Source organism: Sturnira hondurensis, unplaced genomic scaffold (genome assembly GCF_014824575.4).
Source record: "Sturnira hondurensis isolate 20B ecotype Veracruz unplaced genomic scaffold, ASM1482457v3 Scaffold0025484, whole genome shotgun sequence".
NCBI lineage: Eukaryota > Metazoa > Chordata > Mammalia > Chiroptera > Phyllostomidae > Sturnira > Sturnira hondurensis.
This window is the reverse complement of record NW_028098115.1, coordinates 466068-486464: the sequence shown is the minus strand read 5'-3', so window position 1 is coordinate 486464 and position 20397 is coordinate 466068. Positions and strand designations below refer to the sequence as shown.

At 38.5% G+C, this 20397-nt stretch overlaps 2 pseudogenes; both read left to right on the top strand.

The window, feature by feature from the left end:
* Positions 1-16447: 16447 nt before the first annotated feature.
* On the top strand, positions 16448-17008 carry LOC118982657 (mitochondrial import receptor subunit TOM5 homolog; annotated as a pseudogene).
* Positions 17009-17985: 977 nt separating this feature from the next.
* Positions 17986-18206, top strand: LOC118982668 (LYR motif-containing protein 4-like; annotated as a pseudogene).
* Positions 18207-20397: the final 2191 nt, after the last annotated feature.

The window sequence follows — 20397 nt, the reverse complement described above, 5'->3', positions numbered from 1 at the left end:
GAAGGAAAAGAGAGAGACAGAGAGGAACTGTGGTACAAAAATGGCAATGAATAAGTCCCTATCAATAATAACCTTGAATGTAAATGGATTAAATGCTCCAATCAAAAGACATAGAATAGCTGAATGGATAAGAAAGCATGACCCACACATATGCTGCCTACAGGAGACCCACCTCAGGACAAAAGACCATCACAGACTAAAAGTGAAAGGCTGGAAACAAATTTTCCAAGCAAATGGACAAGAAAAAAAAGCCGGGGTAGCAATTCTAATATCAGACAAAATAGACTTCAAAAAAAGGGCCATAAAGAGAGACCCAGAAGGTCACTTCATATTGCTCAAGGGAAGAATCCAGCACGAAGACATTAACATCATAAATATATATGCACCCAACATAGGAGCACCCAAATATATAAGAAAAATCCTAGAAGACTTCAAGAAAGATATTGACAGCAACACAATTATAGTAGGGGATTTTAACACCCCACTGTCAAAAATGGACAGATCTTCCAAACAAAATATCAACAAAGATATAGCAGCATTAAATGAAACTCTAGAAGAAATGGACTTGACTGATATATATAGAGCGCTTCATCCCAAAGAAGCTAAATACACATTCTTTTCAAATGCACATGGAACATTTTCAAAGATAGACCACATGATAGGACACAAAATGAGCCTCAACAAATTCAAGAAAATTGAAATCATACCAAGCATTTTCTCTGACCACAAGGGACTGAAATTAGAAACCAACCCCAAAGGAAAAAACCCAAAACACCCAAAATCATGGAGACTGAATGGTATGCTATTAAACAACGAATGGGTCAAGATTGAAATTAGGGAAGAAATCAAAAAGTTTCTGGAAACAAATGAAAATGAACTCACAACAACCCAAAACTTATGGGACACGGCCAAGGCAGTCCTGAGAGGGAAGTTCATAGCAATACAGGCTTACCTAAAGAAAATAGAAACATTTCAAACAAACAACCTAACCCGACGCCTGCAAGAACTCGAAGAACAACAACAAAGACAGCCCAGAGCAAGTACAAGGAAGGAAATAACCAAGATCAGAGCAGAATTAAATGACATAGAGACCAAAAGCACAATTATAAGGATCAATGAATCCAAGAGTTGGTTTTTTGAAAAGATAAACAAAATAGACAAGCCTTTAAGTAGGCTCATTAAGAAAAGAAGAGAGAGGACACAAATAAACACAATCAGAAATGAAAGAGGAGAGATTACAACTGATACCACAGAAATAGAAGGGATTGTAAGGAATTACTATGAAGAACTGTATGCCAAGAAATTTGAAAACCTAGGTGAAATGGACAAATTTCTAGAAAAATATAATCTTCCAAAACTCAATGAAGAAGAAGTAGAAAGCCTGAACAGACCAATAACAGCAAATGAAATTGAAGCAGTAATCAAAAAACTCCCATCACACAAAAGCCCCGGACCAGATGGTTTCACAGGAGAATTCTACAAAGCGTTTAAGGAAGAGCTAACCCCTATTCTTCACAGACTATTCCAAAAAATCCAAAATGATGGGAAACTCCCAAACTCTTTTTATGAAGCGAGCATTATCCTAATTCCAAAACCAGAGAGAGACACAACAAAGAAAGAAAATTACAGGCCAATATCACTGATGAACATAGATGCTAAAATCCTCAACAAAATATTGGCAAATCGCATCCAACAATACATCAAAAAGATCATACACCATGACCAAGTGGGATTCATCCCAGGGATGCAAGGATGGTTCAATATCCGCAAATCAGTAAATGTAATACACCACATAAACAAAAGCAAGGACAAAAACCACATGGTCATATCAATAGACGCGGAAAAAGCTTTTGATAAGGTACAACACCCATTTATGATAAAGGTACTCAGCAAAGTGGGAATAGAGGGAGCATTCCTCAATATAATAAAGGCCATATATGAAAGACCTACAGCCAACATCATACTGAATGGGCAAAAACTGAAAGCTTTTCCACTAAGATCAGGAACAAGACAAGGTTGTCCACTTTCACCACTTCTATTTAATATAGTATTGGAAGTTCTAGCCACAGCAATCAGACAAGAAAAGGAAATAAAAGGCATCCAAATCGGAAAGGAGGAAACAAAACTGTCACTGTTTGCAGATGACATGATAGTGTACATGGAAAATCCTATAGACTCTACCAAAAAACTGCTGGAACTAATAAATGAATTTGGCAAAACAGCGGGATACAAAGTCAATATCCAGAAATCAAAGGCATTTCTGTATACTAACAATGAATCAGCAGAAGCAGAAATCAAGAAAAAAATCCCATTCGATATAGCAAAAAGAAAAATAAAATATCTGGGAATAAATCTAACCAAGGAGGTTAAAGACCTGTATGCAGAAAATTACACAACACTGAAGACAGAAATCAAGGAAGACACAAACAAATGGAGACGTATACCGTGTTCATGGATTGGAAGAATTAACATCATCAAAATGTCCATACTACCCAAAGCAATTTACAGATTCAATGCAATACCTATTAAAGTACCAATGGCATATTTCACAGACATAGAACAAACACTTCAAAAATTTATATGGAACCATAAAAGACCCCGAATAGCAGCTGCAATGTTAAGAAAGAAGAACAAAGTAGGAGGGATCACAATACCTGATATCAAACTGTATTACAAGGCCACTGTAATCAAAACAGCCTGGTACTGGCATAAAAACAGGCACATAGACCAATGGAACAGAATAGAGAGCCCAGAAATAAACCCAAATCTCTACAGTCAATTAATATTCGACAAAGGGGGCAGTATCATAAAATGGGGTAAAGATAGCCTCTTCAACAAATGGTGTTGGGAGAACTGGACAGCTACATGCAAAAAAATGAAACTCGAGCACCAACTTACATCATACACCAAAATAAATTCAAGGTGGATAAAAGACTTAAATATAAGCCATGACACCATTAAAGTCCTAGAGGAGAACATTGGCAGGAAAATCTCAGATATTTCACGCAGCAACATTTTTACTGATATGTCCCCTAGAGCAAGGACTATAAAGGAAAGAATAAACAAATGGGATCTCATCAAAATAAAAAGCTTCTGCGCAGCTAAAGAAAACAGCATTAAAATAAAAAGACAACCAACTGTATGGGAAAACATATTTGCCAATGATACCTCAGACAAAGGTTTAATCTCCAAAATATACAAAGAACTCACACGACTTCACTCTAAGAAGACAACTAACCCAATTAAAAAATGGGGAAAGGACTTGAACAGACACTTCTGCAAGGAGGACATACAGAGGATCCAGAGACACATGAAAAGATGCTCAATATCACTAGCTATCAGAGAGATGCAAATTAAAACTACAATGAGATACCACTTTACACCGGTGAGAATGGCTATCATAAACAAAGCAATAAACAACAAATGTTGGAGAGGGTGTGGGGAAAAGGGGACTCTGGTCCACTGTTGGTGGGATTGCAGACTGGTACAACCATTATGGAAAACAGTATGGAATTTTCTCAGAAAACTAAAATTGGACTTGCCTTTTGACCCAGCAATTCCACTGCTGGGATTGTATCCTAAGAACCCTAAAACACCAATCCCAAAGAACCTATGCACCCCAATGTTCATAGCAGCACAATTTACAATAGCCAAGAGTTGGAAGCAACCTAGGTGCCCGTCAGTAAATGAATGGATCAAAAAACTATGGTACATATACACAATGGAATTTTATGCTGCAGAAAGAAAGAAGGAGCTCCTACCTTTTGCAACATCATGGATGGAACTGGAAAGCATTATGCTGAGTGAAATAAGCCAGGTGTTGAAGGACAAATACCATATGATCTCACCTTTAACAGGAAGCTAAACAACAAAACAAACAAGCAAGCAAAATATAACCAAAGACACTGAAATAGAGAAAAGGCTGACAGTGACCAGAGGGGAGAGGGGAGGAAATTTCAGGGGAAATAGGGGAGGGATTTAGAGGAACATATATAAAGGATACATGGACAACAACCGAGAAGGGTGGAAATGGGAGGGAGGGGGGAGCACGGGGGTGGGATGGGATGGGAGTAATAGACAGAAAACTGTACTTGAAACATAATTCAATAAAAAAATGGGAAAAAAAAGAAATATCAACCCTATTCATCAAGGTGTCAATGTCTCTAGTGCTGCTGTAACCCTCTTGTGATATTTACTATGAGCTAGAAGATGCTTGCTTGTTTTCCTTACCCCTGAAGGCATTAGAACTAAAACTCAGGCTTTCATCTCTTTTTGACCAAGTCCTGCCTGTATGAACAGCAACTCATATTGGCAACTCTCTTTATTCAGGGAGCCTTACCCAAAATGAAAGAAATCACCCTTTAACATCTTGTTTTAGTCATGAAATCAGAACAAAGAGAAACAGATGATCACAAGAATTAAATCTTTTATCAGTTCAGTGGTAAATTTTCAGAACTGTCTTAGCAAACAATCAGAGCACCCGTTTGAAATAAGAATACAGTACTTTTGTGATTTACTTTCTCTTTTGAGTAGAATTTGATAAATATGGACAAATCATTGACCTTGGGCTTCATTTGTTTCTACTATCCTTTTGTATTTATTCTTATAAAAAAAACATTCTAAAATATATATTTTACTGATTATCCTATTATGGTTGTTCCATTTTTTTCTCTCCTTTATTCCTCTCTGCCTTGCACCCTCCCGCCAGCATTCCCTGCTGTCTTAGTTCATATCCATTTGTCATACATATAAGTTCTTTGGTTTCTCTTTTTCCTATACTATTCTAATCACCCCCTGTCTATTTTGTACCTACCATTTATGCTGCTTATTCACTGTACCTTTTCTTCCATTCTCATCTCTCCCCCACTCCACTGACAACCCTCCATGTGATCTCCATTTCTGTGATTCTGTTTCTGTTCTAGTTCTTTGCTTTGTTTTAGGTTCAGTTGTTGATAGTTGTAAGTTTGTTGTCATTTTGCTATTCATATTTTTTTATCTTCTTTTTTAAGATAAGGACCTATAATATTTCATATAATAATGGCTTAGAGATGATGAACTCCTTGAACTTTACTTTATCTGGGAAGCACTTTGTCTGCCCTCCCATTCTAAATGATAGCTTTGCTGGATAGAGTAATCTTGGATATAGGTCCTTGCCTTTCATGACTTTGAATATTTCTTTCCACCCATTTCTTGCCTTCAAGGATTCCTTTGAGAACTCAGCTAATAGTTTTATGGACATTCTTTTGCAGGTAACTGTCTCCTTTTCTCTTGCTGCTTTGAAGATTCTTTCCTTAATTTTAAACTTGGCTAATGTAATTATGATATACCTTGGTGTATGCTTTCTTGGTTCTAACTTCTTTGGGACTCTTTGAGCTTCCTTGACTTCCTGGACGTCTTATTTCCTTTGGCAGATTAAGGAAGTTCTTCATTATGTTTTTAAGTAAGTTTTCAATTTCTTCCTCTTCTGCGTCTGGCACACCTATGATTGGGATGTTGGAACATTTAAAGTTGTCTCAGAGGTTCCTAAGCCTCTCCTTATTTTTTTGAATTCTTGTTTCTTCATTCTGTTCTGTCTGAATGTTTATTTCTTCCTTCTGCTCCAAATTGTAGATTTGAGTCCTGGTTTCCATCCTGTCACTGTTGGTTCCCTGTATATTTTCCTTTATTTCATTTTGCATAGCCTTCACTTTTTCCTCTATTTTGCTATCATACTCACCCATTTCTGTGAGCATCCTGATTACCAGTGTTTTGAACTCTGCATCTGATAGGTTGTCTATATTTTCCTCACTTAGTTCTAATTTTGAAGGTTTGATCTGGAGCTTTCATTTGGGCCATATTATTTTGTCTCTTTGTGCCTGTTACTTTGTAAGGAGTGGAGCCTTAGGTATTCACCAGGGCATGGCAACCCATATCACTATGTTGTCGTACTGTATGTCAGGGAGGGGTCCAAGAGGGAACAATGCTGCTTGCTCAGCTCTCAGGCAGCTTTTAGTCACTTTCCCCTCTACCCACAAGCAAATTGGGCCATTCTGGTGCTGATTCCCAGGTGGGTGTGTTTGTGTATGTCCTGGGGCCCTGTGAGTCTGTCCAATGAACTCTCCTGTGCAGCTTGGAGTTTCTCCTGCTGCCTCAATCCTCACAGATTTTTGTAGTCAGAGGTTTGGAGGCTTTCTTTTCCCATGCCGGAATCCTGGGTTGTGCAGGCTGTCTTGCTTCCCAGTTGTTCCTCCCAGTTTTGTAGGAGGAACATGCAAATGTGGAGCTACCTGGTCTACCAGCTGCCACCTTGCCATGAGTCTTCTCTGCCCTGGCTGCCCATCTTGGCCCCTCCTACCAGTCTGAATAAATGTTTCTTCTTTAACTTTTTGGTGTTTGGACTTTATACAGTTCAATTTTCTGGCAGTTATGGTCATTTTTTTGTTTGTTTTTAAATTGGTTGTTGTCCTTCTTTTGGTTATGGGAGGAGGCAAAACATATCTCCCCATACCTCCATCTTGGCCAGAAGTTACCACATTTCAAGGGAACATTAGGATTTTCAAATTACATCTTCTGATATAGTTGTGAACAAATTATGAAATATGTACAACATGTAAGGCAAGAGATGATTGATCATGTTAGAGGGTATACAGATAAATACTTTAAAATTTTAATTGTTATGTGTCATGTAATTTACAAATTGATTCATCATATTATGTACTTTTTGCTTAAGACCAAGCTGTGTAAAAGCATGAGGTGCTAAAACGGATAATATTAATTAATAGAACAAGTGAAATGGAGCTGTGGTCAGGAATGACTGATGTCTAGAAAATGCAGAGATAAATAGCTGAGTTGGTCTAGATGTACGATACGCTTTCTTGCATTTCTCAGTTTGTGCTAATCTACTTATTTCCTAACAATTGTCATTCTTGCTGATTTTCCTAGTAAATTATACCTTTTCTTAAGAGAGATCCTTGACCTCTTACATTGTGAAGGTACATTTTTCCTTCAAAACCAGGATATTTTCCTGCATGGAGCATCATCCCTTACTTCTTCTTAGTCCCCTCCTTTCCCTGAATTAGAACAGGCTTGGTTTTCTGTTAAAGATCATGGACTTATAAAAGAGATCAGAGTCTGACTCACAATTCTGCTATTCAGCAACCATATGACTTCAGACAAGGAGCTTGCCTTTTCTTTTCTACCAGGGAGACAGCAAAATTATTTATGGTACACACATAACACATCTGATAGTAACTCTGGATTCTGAGCACAGAGACAAGTCTTTATCATCTCTGGAAAAATGGAGGATAGGGTTATCTACAGAACAGTGTTATTCTGAGGCATAATATAAATGTCTAGAATGCAGTATATACACCCATATGGTGTTGAGTTCCTTAATTACCAATGCTCAGTGGAAAATTATAATGTATATAAATTAGGAGAAAGCCAAGATTCCTTAGGATATATAGCACCTATCAAACAAAGTTTTCTCATGAACATAATAAGTTATAGGACTCTTGATTGACTATTAAACCAAAGGAAGGTAAATGAAACAAACCTTACCAAAGATAACCAAAGTGGAAACTATACATTACATTGATGTTTGCTGACTGAGAGGTGTCTCCCAGAGTATTTATCAGTCCTCTAATCTACTGTGGAGAGTCTCAGGGACTTAACATCATCTACAGTCTTTTGAGCTGACCTTCTTGCTTATTGGAATGACAGTTCTGAGTGACAGGACTTATCATCTTCCCTACAATGAAATCAGTTTAAAAATTACTTGCATAGTCTTAAAGTACTGATGTGATTTTTATATAAGAACAATTTTATTTTAGATAGTTATGCTTTTTCTGTCTAAATTCATAATGACATAGAAAAACAGACTTACATAGGCAAACAATGCATAAATGTCAACCAACATTCCCATGTAGCTTCACAACACACATGCACACCCACTCTATACTCCTAATCTGGGTATTAGATTTCTAAATAGAATCTGAGCTAAAAAAATTCTAAAGACACTGATTTAAACAAAAATCTCTCATTTCCTAGTTGAGAAACAATCTAGGTAGGGTGAACTCTCAAACTTATTAAAAAATTTAATGCTACATGGGGTAGTTAGAAAACATGTCTTCTGAGCCTGGGCAGTGAGATGGGAAGGAAGAAAAGAAAAGGGGAGGTAGGGGTGGGCATGTGAGAAGAAAAGAGGCTGTGATGGAATAAATAGCTCAGATGAGTACTTAGAGGATGAAGAGAGATGAAGCAATGCAGAGGATGTGAAGTTCTGAGAGCCCAGGGTAGGCAGGGTTAAGGAGAGAACAGTATATTAGCAGAAATAAATCCAGATGACCTACTCACTGCGTCTTCATTTCCTTCTAGAAAGTAGAGACAGCTCGGGTGTGGATCATCTTCCTACCTATCACCTGGAGAAGACTGTCTTTCTAGACCCAGAAATTTGGGCATCATTTCAGTCAATTCCCCAGACTCTTCAGCTCTGTAAGCAGGAGTTATGGGAGTGGCCCTTGCGTTTGGAATAAAACCCCCATGCCTTGACAAGATTGATTTTTCCAGGCTCAACAGTATTTGGCAGATCTCCTGCTCTTTCCCTGCTTCTTAATGAGAGCAACCTAAAGCTGCATGTGTGTGTGCGTGTGTGTGTGTGTGTGTGTGTGATAGAAACTGGAATGAAAAACATTGTGAGATCAGTTCTCATGCCTTCAAGAGACATAGTTGTGTAAAGGATGTGTGTTGGCTTACAGCACACCACCATTTCCTGATTTTTATTCCCCTGTATTACTAGACTCTTAGACTCCTTCACCAGATCTTTCCCTTTTCTCTGGCCTCTTGATGTTGAAGATTTGCAAAGTTATTCTTTCTGTCCTAAACCACCAGTTTTCTAACAATGTCCAAATCTTCAGCCCAGCTTTTTCTCTTGAACCCTAGGTGTGTACGGTAACTTTTATTCAACATCTCCTCTGGTGTGTCTTATTAATAAGTATATCAAATTCAACATGTTTCTGGTGGAAATATTGATCATATTTTATAGTCTTTCCCCTAAGCTGCTCCTCTCTCAACATTCCTCATCTCAGTTGAACATAACTCTACCCTCTAAAATCCTTAAATAATTATCTTTTCTCTTATAGGGCACATTCAACCTGTCAGTGAAGTCTGTTGCTTCTTCCTTCAAAACACAGGAAGAAGCTACCCTGGCTAGTGTGGCTCAGTTGGTTGGAGTGTCATTCTGTAACTGAAAGGTTGACTCCCAGTCAGGGTATGTTCCTAGTCTGCAGGTTTGTCCCCTGTCCAGGCACAGGCATGTACCACCCTTGGCCAGACACACATGATACCCAGTCTGGGCATGTACAGGAGGCAACTGATGCTTCTCTCTCTCTCTCTCAAAGCAGTGCAAAAATTATGTCCTTGGGTAAGAATAAAAAAAAAATTAAAACACAGGCAGAATCTGATTACCTCTTACTGACTTCACTGCTACCCTCAATCTGAGGCACCATTACCTCTCACTGGGATTACTGAGCTTCCTTCTCCCACTCTTGAGCCCTACTACACAAGAACAGCCAGAGTGATCCTTTTAAAACATATCTCAGATGATGCAACTCTGCTCAAAATCCTCTAAAGTTTCTTTATGTCATTTTGAGTAAAAGTTAAAATCATTATAACAATCATGTGCTCATACAGGATCTAGCTTCCCAAACCCATTACTTTTTAGATATTCTCTAGTTCCCTAGCCGTTTTGCTGTTCCTCAAAGACTCAGGCATATTTCTGATTTACGGCCACCCAGCCTCTCTCTACCCTCTATGTACATGCTGACTTCCTCACTTCCTCTAAATCCTTGCTTATAAATTACTTTTTCAAGGAGACCTAGTTTGACTATTTTCCTTATAAATGCTATTCCTCTAGGAATGAATAAATGTTACTGCAAACATTTCTAATAGAAAATCCACTATAATCTTTCTGTGACTTAAAGCCACTTAAACTCCATTCCTTCCAAGTACGTAGTCTTTGTGATGTTACAAGAACCTGGATAAACCATTGTAAGCAATAAAGGATAGTATGGCTTAATGAACAGCTTACCAGAACTCAGATGGTGGTAAAGAACCCAGTTGATTTGTTTTTTATCCTCCTTTTTTCTCCATCATGGCATCACCATCAGACAGACATTCCTCACATATTTGTATGGTGGCTGCAGTAACTCTAAACCTTACATTCTGTCAGGATTAAGTTCAGCAAAGAATAGCACCTGCATTCCTCCCCTGATGAATTTACATTCTTAGTAAATGTCTTTCATTGGGTGAAGTACCTGTCTCAGAAGCAACCACTGTGTCCAGAGAAATGGGACACAAGCACTGATCAGCTAATCACTGGGGCCGTGAGAGAGCCAGTGCACCCAAACCACAGATTGGGGCATAGGAGAAGGTTAGTTGTCCAAAGAAAACTGGCAAATACTTCCTAAAAGAGGAAGTGAAGACTGGCACACCTCCAAACAACCAACATTCCCCACTCAGCTGTTTGTACTTGGACCCTCCCAGTGGGCCACAGCTCTCTGCACCACTCTGCCCACCTTATGCCTGTTATCCTTCCCTTCTGGTACCAGGATGATTGGAGTGAATGTTCCAGAGAGAAAGGGGCTATTTCTTGGTTCTTTTTCTTACCAAACTCCTAGCTCCCACAGAGCAGGCTCCCATAAATGTGTGCTTCTGTGGTATTTCTATCCCTGTGATATTTTTACACTGTCCTCCATGGTACATGTTCTTCTGGGACTCAGTCTCTGGTGGGCAGCCAACACACAATTATCATAGGCTTCCCAGGACTCATTCCTAATTTCCACTTCTTTGGTCTATATTTCTAAATATGATATTGTAAGGCAATATTTTTAATGTTTTCATTGTTTTCTAATGAGCAAATAAACAGTTTTGAGTCATTTTGTGGCTTACTTTTTTTCTCTTTGTAAAGGTATTGACACCAGTGTCAACATTAATAAGGGTTTATAAATTTTCCTGTGTTTTATTTAACTCATTTTGAAAACCCTTTGTTAGAACTTTTTCTGTACTTTTCTATCTTAACTTTACTGCACCTATTCTTCTATTTGTGAGAAGAATGGAAATTAGCCACACCACACATATTTCTACCTTCATGATGAGTCATGATCTTCCTGTAAAAACACTGTTCCTTGTTCAATTTATTAAAATGTATTTTAAGATAAGCAAACATTTTACCTTAAACTAAATTTCCTCATGACCAGATTTTATTGGCTAGGTCACGAATTTTCCAGTGCTACCAATCACTACTACTCATTTTAGGTAATGTGCTTTTCATTCTTGGTCATTTTCAGAACATTAGGCTAGTCTCACACTACAAAGGTGCCTTTCTCCTTAGTATAAAGACAATTTTTTTCTCGTGAAGAACAAATTCCTACTCTTTTCTTGTTCTGCTACCTGCCACACACCCTCTTCAGAAAGTTAAGGTCAGATAAAGGACACTGGTTTGAGTCAGTGCTCTGTTTCTTGTGACTAATGAGATCCTGTACAGACTACTTGGCCAAGTGGAGCAGTCCAGGGCATTTAACCCAAATGGTCAGTTATGCAGGGCCATGAACACATGAAACTGTGAAATCTGTAAACATTCACACACACTTGTCAGAACTGTTTTGTGAATTAAACAAAAATAAATGAGCACAATAAAATTAATAAAGAGGCAGTTCCTCTTTTCTTGGGCAACTCTAAAGCAGCTGGGTGTTAAAGGATATTGAAATCTATATTTTAGGTCTCAACTCAGTTTTTTTGCCAGAGATTAGTCAGCTTTTGCTCTGTTGCCTAGTTAGACAAAGGCGTTTGAGACCTATCTACCCAGGAGATGCAGCAAAACATTTGAAGTCTACTTACTTTACAATTTGTTGATTATATACACCACTCAAAACCTTCATTAGCAAGTTTCCTAACCTAGCTGATTTTTGAGTATGAAAATCATATATACTGATTTTTTTCCCTTGCCTTACTGAAATGGAGATCCAAGTTTCAGGCAATTACTCCTATAATGAGAACACTCAGTTTTAACTGTGGAAACAAAACCAAAACAATCTTTACTCAAAGTTAATTACATTTTTTTACCTAAATTTACTAACAACTGCTTTTAAGGAAAATTAGACTGCATTGAATTAACAATTCCCAAATAGAAACCCAATCTGCAAATAAAATATTTCTCCTTTCATGAATATATAGAGATCGATATGCACACACACACACTCACACGTGGACTCATATACACAGTAACATATAACCAGGGAGTGAAAGACAGAATAACAGAACTGGAAGTGATCTTTGGTCTGTAACTTTCACTTTGGAGATGAGGAATAGAAGAATGAGGTGATTTGCAGACTTCCAACAGCAAGGGGAGACAGACGGGCACTGAACTGCAGGATGCTTTCCTCATATTTGTAGCGATGTCATAGGCACTCTGTGACGCTGATAAAGGTTCTAGATGTGAAATGCAAAACATGAAATTAGTGCTTAAGCAATCTGTTTAAAATCATTGACAGGCCTGGGAGTTTTCTAAATTGCCTCCACCCTAAGGTCTGGGAAGAAAATATGTACAATGTAGTTTCTACAGGATTAGAAGAAAGACAGGCAATGGAGGTTCCATTTGTGCTAGGAATATCCACCTCTGAGGGTGATACATCTCCCTCTGTGCATGTCATCTACTCTGCAAAAACCCTTCTCTGGGACTCCCAAGTATTAAAAAAAAAGGAGGAGAAGGAGGAGAGGAAAAGAAGGAGGAAAGAGAGAGAGAGAGAGAGAGAGAAGAAAGAAAGAAAGGGAAAAGAAAGAGTTGGAATATTAGACCGAGAGACAGGCACCTGACACCCAGCCATTACTCAGAAACCCTGAGCACCTGTTGAGAAGTTTCCTGATGATGGGCCGACTTATATGGAAGAGTGGGGAAGCTTTACTGCGAGTCAGAGAAATATGCAGGGGAAACATGAAATACTTTGTTAAAATTGAAATGGTCACATTTTCCCCTTCTTCATGACATTTGAAACAGGCACACATACAGAAGGGGAAATGTGTAAGATGCAAGCCTTTTGGATCTGTCAGTTTCTTTCCAAGATAGCATCTTACAGAAAAAGGTTGGCTGTGACACCCACCTCCCTCACAGGCTGATTTATCAGGTGGCTGATAGATGCAAATACTTTAGAAACGGTTGTTTTTAGGTCAACTGGTATGCATAAGTAAGGAGCAAGAATCACTTTGGGTTTGAAATAATCTTGTAAGACAGGTCCATGAAGGAGTGAGTGAGTGGAAGGAACCCTTTTATTGATAAGTAGTTCTCTCTTCTCCTTGCCTCTTACCTGTAGAAATGAAGAGGTATGAACTGGAAGGAGGATATGAAAACAATAGTTGCCCTGAGTACAAGAAGAGCAACTGTAGATAGGGACAGGTGAGGAAATTTTACATTAGGTGTTTGGGCCGAGAGTTTGTAGAAATGAGTATCTTGGTGAAAGGGACCACAGCCAGGTCTCTGACCTTGCTCTTCTTTTACTTACTTCCACAAGAGACATGAGTCTGATGTGGACCCTTCTCCTCTTTCTCTTCCTGGAGCAACCTGTCTTCATTCCAGGCCTGCCCTTCTCAACACAACATATAGACAACCCCAGGTCATGGGTCCCTGAGGGACACCACTGGGCAATACTGGGATATGATGATGAAGCCACCATGGTGATCTACAGATGTAATTGCAAGTGGACTGAAACCTTCATTCAGGAGGTTTTGCCACCATAGCAGATTTCTGCAGAAGTCCATTTGTGCCCTGCACCAATGGCCACTCTGTGCCCAACTGTCACAACAGTACTCACAATGTCAGAGTCACTGACTGCTTTGCCAAAGCAGGGACCCAGCACCCCTGCTATCACTACCACAACAAGGACTCCACCAGGCCCTTTTGTGACACCTGTGAGAAGGGGGCACTTGTCCACTAGGATGGCAAGGACCCTCCTAGACGTGTTGTAGGAGGCTGAGTTAATTGCCTTCTGCACCCCTTTGAAATCCTGCCAGTCTTCTTTGTAAATGTTTCTTTGCATATGGACCCCTCCTTGTTCCTAGTAGCCAGCTCCTGCTTCTCTCTCACAGCCTCCTCTTCCAACCCCGACTCTGCTCACCACCTCACATTCTTCATCCCACACTCCACTCCCAGCTCCAAGATCTAGGGGGCATTTGTTGATTCTACTGGAGACCCTGAAGGAAGCGGATCCTGTTTAGGAGGAAGAGGTCTCCAGAAGGATAGTGACTTCAAGCAATACCCTCCCTCTCTTTAAGAGTCCTCATGTGCTGGCTGCATCAAGGAAGCAAGGTCTTGAGAATAGTCATTTGCTTAGAAATTCTTCCAGTCTCAAATCTTCCACCTCCTGCTTTCCTCCTTGTGTTAATCATCAAGCACCACAGTGCTTTTCTCCCCCAAAGTGGGAGATATTGCCAAGAGCAAACCACATTGATAGGGAAGTCCGTGCAGAGAGTACAGAGGAAGTCTCAGATCTACTTTAAGTGGAGCCTTTTATTTACTCACTAAGTTCAACCTCCTGACCCATTGGCTGATGTACTTTGAGCTTTAGATTAAATAGTTTTAATGGCTTCTCTCATTGCAATCTCCTCTGGAAGGAATTTCCTCTCCCTGAATGTGGTCTCACTTCTCCAGAAAGGCTAATTCTTAATCCCTCTCTGCTTTTCTGTTTCTGCCCCAAATTCAACTCTTTTAAAAGATTCACATTTTTAAAGAAGATTTGATTTATTTATTTTTAGAGAGAAGGGGAGGGAGGGAGAAAGCGAGGGAGAGAAACAATGATGGGCTGCCTCTCATACACTCCCAACTGGGGACCTGGCCAGCAACACAGGCATGTGCTCTGACAGGGAATTGAACTGGTGACTTTTAACTTTATGGGATAATGTCCAACCCGCTGAGCCACAGCAGTCAGGGCTCTATATTTTTTCCCCTTTTATCCATTTTCTGTCTTACAGAGGAGCTGGAAAAGCAGACCTCAGTAGTGTTCCGGTTGTTTTATATGAGCAGGGGAGAGTATCTCACCATCAGCAGCACTTGTGTGAGTATAAGTGTAGGTGCCAGGCAACCCAGGCCCCCACCCCCCAGCATGGTCACAAGGCCCCTGTCAGCAGATCTGCAGTGACTGTGCCAAACCATGTGGCTTCTCTGAGCCATAGTATTGTTTTCTGAGAAATGAGAGGGTGAAGAAAGATGATTTCTAAGACTGCACCCAGTTAAAACATTTTTCAATGTTTTTTTCTTTTAAAGAACTTCCTTGCAATACCTCCTCAAAAGAAAGATTGGATATCAATATAAAATCTATTTCCTTAGGACATTTATGATTTTTAAAGAGTCAAAGTTGCTTTTATGGATATATTCACCAATTAATTGCCTTTGGTATAACTAAAAAAACCAAATTTATTCACACAGAAACACAGATACACAGGAAGAGAGAGAAATGTTCTCACTTACCCCTACTCCTCTCCTATCAAAATACCAGCAAGAAATGAATTTTTACCACATATGGATTTTGTATGTTTTAATATTAACTAGAATGCACAAACTCCTATCTTTCAATGAAAAACAAATGTCTTCAGAGTGTTCACATTTGAAGAAGTTTAATAAAGCTTTAATTGTATAGCTGAGGTAACATAAAAATAAGTAATTTAATATACTAATTTATTATATGTTGATTTCTTTAAAATTTTTTATTGTTATTCTATTACAGTTGTCCTAATCTATCCCCCTTTGCCCTCCTCCCCTCAGCCCTGCCCCCCCACCCCCACGGTCGTTGATTTCTATAGTAGGAAAAAACAGTGTTGGCTTGTCTGTGGTTCCATCATCAATTCATTGGGTAAATAGAAAGTTTCAGGAATATGGGCTTATCAGAGACAAGAACTGAGAGACAAATCTAGCAATAGAATTCAAAATATAGAATTAGAGGATTCCCATTTGTTAATTTTGGGAGCAAGTCAATAGTAAGTAATTATTCATTAGAAAGTACCAGTATACATTTCTTTAAGTTACCAAGTGGATGGTAAGAATTGAAAAAGACACACATAATAAAATTCCTGATAAACAAATAGAAATATGTCACTTGTACTTTCATCACCTATTAAAACATTATTAACATTTTACTGTGTAAGTTTCCATAATTTTGTCTATGCTATGTACATTTTTTATAAAATATGGAATACTGTGCTGACCGATGTGGCTCTGTTGGTTGGGGGTCATCCTGTAAAGCAAAAGGTCACCAGTTTGATTTCCAGTCAGGGCACATGTGTAGGTTTCAGTTCTGTCCCTGTTTGGGGCATGTGTGAGAGGCAGCTGATCAATGTTTCTCTCTCTTCCTCCCTTCCCCTGTCTCTAAAAAGAAAAATAGAAAAGCAGAGCATGGAAGTTGGAAGCTGGTGAGGCAGCACCAAGATGTTTCATAGTGAGGGCCTCGCCTGAAGCTGGACCCCAGAGGAGATGAAACGAAAGATGCGAGAGGATGTGATTTCCTCCATACGGAACTTCCTCATCTATATGGCCCTGCTGCAGGTCACTCCTTTTATCTTAAAGACAGTGGACAGCATGTAATATAAAGATTGGACATCACATGTGAATGCATGATACAAAGGATCTGGTTACAGTTTCTGCTCTGCAAATGAATAGGCCCATGAAGACATAAGAGACTCTTTGAATGGACATTAAACTTCTGCTTATTAAGAACAAATTTGGTTGTGGTAATTGACCTTCATAGCTAAAATAGAAAGCTATTTGGGAAGTATGAAAAGACATTTCCTGTGACTGTGATATTTAGCCTCCATGAATATTGCTGTAATTGTAAATAATGTCAAAGTCCATTTTCTAGCAAGTATTAATTATATAAGAGAATTTTGTCTGCAATAGCCCTGCCTTGTCAGTCATTTCTGTTGACCTTTTTACTTCTGTCTGGAATGTATTCACTGAAGAGCTTCTTATGATTAGTTATGTTTTATGGAAGCCAGCACACAACTGCAACAATACTTAAGCACAGGACCATTAGTGTATGTTTTTAATAAATGTACCAATTAAGAAAACAAAAGAAATAAAATCTTTAAAAATAAATGCTATGTACTTTATAATACTGCTTCTGCTTTTTCTCTTAAAATGCATCTGGGTCCCTGATAAAATTAAGTTTCTTAACCTTGATAGTGGTGAACAAAGATATGTTCATTTTGGATTAATTTTTAGAGTTATATATTTAAATTTTGTTAATTTTTCTGCATATATGTTATATATAACAAAAAAAGCTATTCAAAAAAATGTATCCTAAACATTTACTCCAATTCATGTCTCTATAGTACAGTATTTCATATTATGGATGTAGCATGATCCATTAAACAAATTTTTTATTGTTGGGCACTCATAACATTTAAAACATGTACACATTCTCACCCTGGCTGGTGTAGCTCAGTGGGTTGAGTGCGGGCCTGCGAACCACTCAATTGCGGTTCGATTCCCAGTCAGGGCACATGCCTGGGTTGCAGGCCAGGTCCCAGCAGGGGACTTACAAGAGGCAACCATACATTGATATTTCTCTCCTTCTCTCCTTCCCTTCCCCTCTAAAGATAAATAAATAAAATATTAAAAAATGTTTAAAAAATAAAACATGTACACATTCTAAAATAAAACCCATCCACATTTACATTTACATTCCTGTGTCATAAGTCAGGTTTCCTGACAAATATACACTGAGATAGAGACCTGTATTCAGGAAGTTTGCTGGCAAGTGGCTTAAGATTAATACCTACAGAAGGTTCCACAGTGACCCTAAATGCATCCAGGTACTCATCTAGGCTAAGGCCCCTGGCCTGCTAGTGAGACCGAACCCCACTGTAGATTATTTCATTTGTGGTTTTTACATAAACTGATATTGTGTGGTTGGATTAAACTCAGGACTTCTGTGAATAGGACCTACTTCTTTTTTTCTTTCCAAAATGGCAGCCTCCAGTCACACACAAGTGTTTGATCTGTGCCAAGAAATGCTAAGAGAGAGTGAGCATTTCAGCACTCAGAATTATAGAACTTAGGCTATCAGGAGGATAAGAGATGCCTTCAAAGAAAATAAGAATGTAAAAAAAAAATCCTGCAGAAATTCAGGATTAAAGCCAAAAGAGACCTGGGAATGATTTGTGGACAGGCCCACATTAGTCATTAGGCAGGATGGTTCTCAGCCACTGTGGGTGATTCCCTGAGAGGGATGTGGCTGAGAGCTGTCCGTCACCACCACACGAGCAGCTGGGAGGTGCCTTGGTCTTGAAGTAGGGAAATTTCAAGACATATCACAGCATCCACTACTCCTTGTCCTATTAACTTTCAGGTAAAAATTCCTCAATGTGTTCAGAGGGCATGGGCTTTTAACACAGCTCTAGACATAGCTATAAAACCTGGGGCAAGGATCATGTGTCTGGCTTATTAGTGGAGAATCTTCCGTCCAGACAGAGCATGAGTAATTTGCTCTAAATTCACAGCTAGTAAGTGACAGGGTTGGGAGTAGTTTCTCAACTTTTCACAGCAACACACAGCTTCCACATGAGCTGTCACAATTTCTCTGCCTTACCTGTCTAGTTTCCTTAATTATAAATGGCTGACTAACTTCCATGTGAAAGGAAGTGCAATTGTCTCAAAAATTCTGAGAGATTCCAGGAATACCTTCTACTCCCAATAGCCAAGTTTTCCTATATATTTTTCCCTATATGTATTTTCCCAAGGTTCCCTTCTGTATATTTTCATAAGTATTCTTCTGCTTGACTTTCTTTGTTCACAGAAGAGGACACGTTGCACAGAAGACACATTTCCTCATAAAATTGCTTTTTAGTCCTTCAAGAAAGGAGCAGAGCAAAACCCAGGGGTCAGGAGAGTCTGAATGATCAGAAATTTTTAGAAACCAGGATCCCATCAATAGATTTTTCAAAAAAGATGATAAGGTTTAAAATATGTTGATTTTCTTTCAACATAAGAAAAGATGTTTCCTAAATATGACAAAGGTGTCTAGATGGAGATGACTAGTGGTTTCCTTTGGTGTTCCAAATCTAAACCTTTGTGGCAGTTATCTTTAGGCAAATCAATCAGGAAAGTTTACATGAAAAAGAGTGGGAAGGAGCATCAAACATCAGTGTTTATCTAAATATCTTTCTGAAATTAGAAGCAAATGATACCAGCAATATTATTATTTGATATTGTTTTAGAAGACCTAGTCAATCAATAAAATATGAAAGAAAACATGTTTAAGAAATTTGGAAAGGAAGAAATTACAGTAGCATTGTCTTTACGTGGTATTACTTAAGCGAGAAAAAATCCCTGGCTGATGTGTCTCAGTGCATTGAGCACCAGCCTAAGAACCTAAGCCCTGATTTGATTCCCAGTCAGGGCACATGACTGAGTTGTGGGCCAGGTCCCCAGTAGGGGGTGTGTGAGAGGCAACCTCACACTGATGTTTCTCTCCCTCTATTTCTTCCTACTTTCCCCTCTATAAAAAATAAATAAATAAATAAATAAATAAATAAAAATTGTTAAACTTTTAAAATTATATTGAAAAGAGAACTTAGAAATGGCTAGGTATAAATGTGGGTATAAATATCTTATTATAAAGAGTTCTACATTTGAAGTCATTATGTATGAAGTCATAAACTTAAAATGACCTACATTATAAAAATATTTTATTTGAAAATTGCTAATGTTTGAAAGAGGGCAAGATAAGGGTAGCAATGAAAAATTCTTGCTGATTAGTGCTTATATTACTCACAATATAGTATTCCCTTGGTGAATTCATCACACCTCATGGTTTCCAATTTGTTGGATTAAAGTCTGATTTTGTTTCCAGAGGCAAAAATGTGAAATAAATTCATACATCACCCAGGTATAACCCAAATTAAGAGATATGCTATGTAATAACCATCAAAGTCATGAAAGTGAAGAAAAGACTGAGGAATTGCTCCAGACTAAAGGCAAATAAAGAGACATAACACCTAAAGTAACATGCGATCCTGAGCTGGAGTCTTTGCTATAAAAGACACTATTGAGTCAACTGGCAAAACCTGAATGAGATCTGAAGATTAGATGGAAGTAATGTATCAATGATCATTTCCTGATTTTGGTAACTATTTGATGATTATGGTTAAATAGGAGAACATCTTTGTTTGTATGAAATACCCACTAGTGTATTTGGTGGGGCTGGGATGTGGCAGGAGGTGATAGGCAACATGTCCTCAATGTGGTTTTTGTCTCCATTGGTTCAAAAAAAAAAGANTTGCTATAAAAGACACTATTGAGTCAACTGGCAAAACCTGAATGAGATCTGAAGATTAGATGGAAGTAATGTATCAATGATCATTTCCTGATTTTGGTAA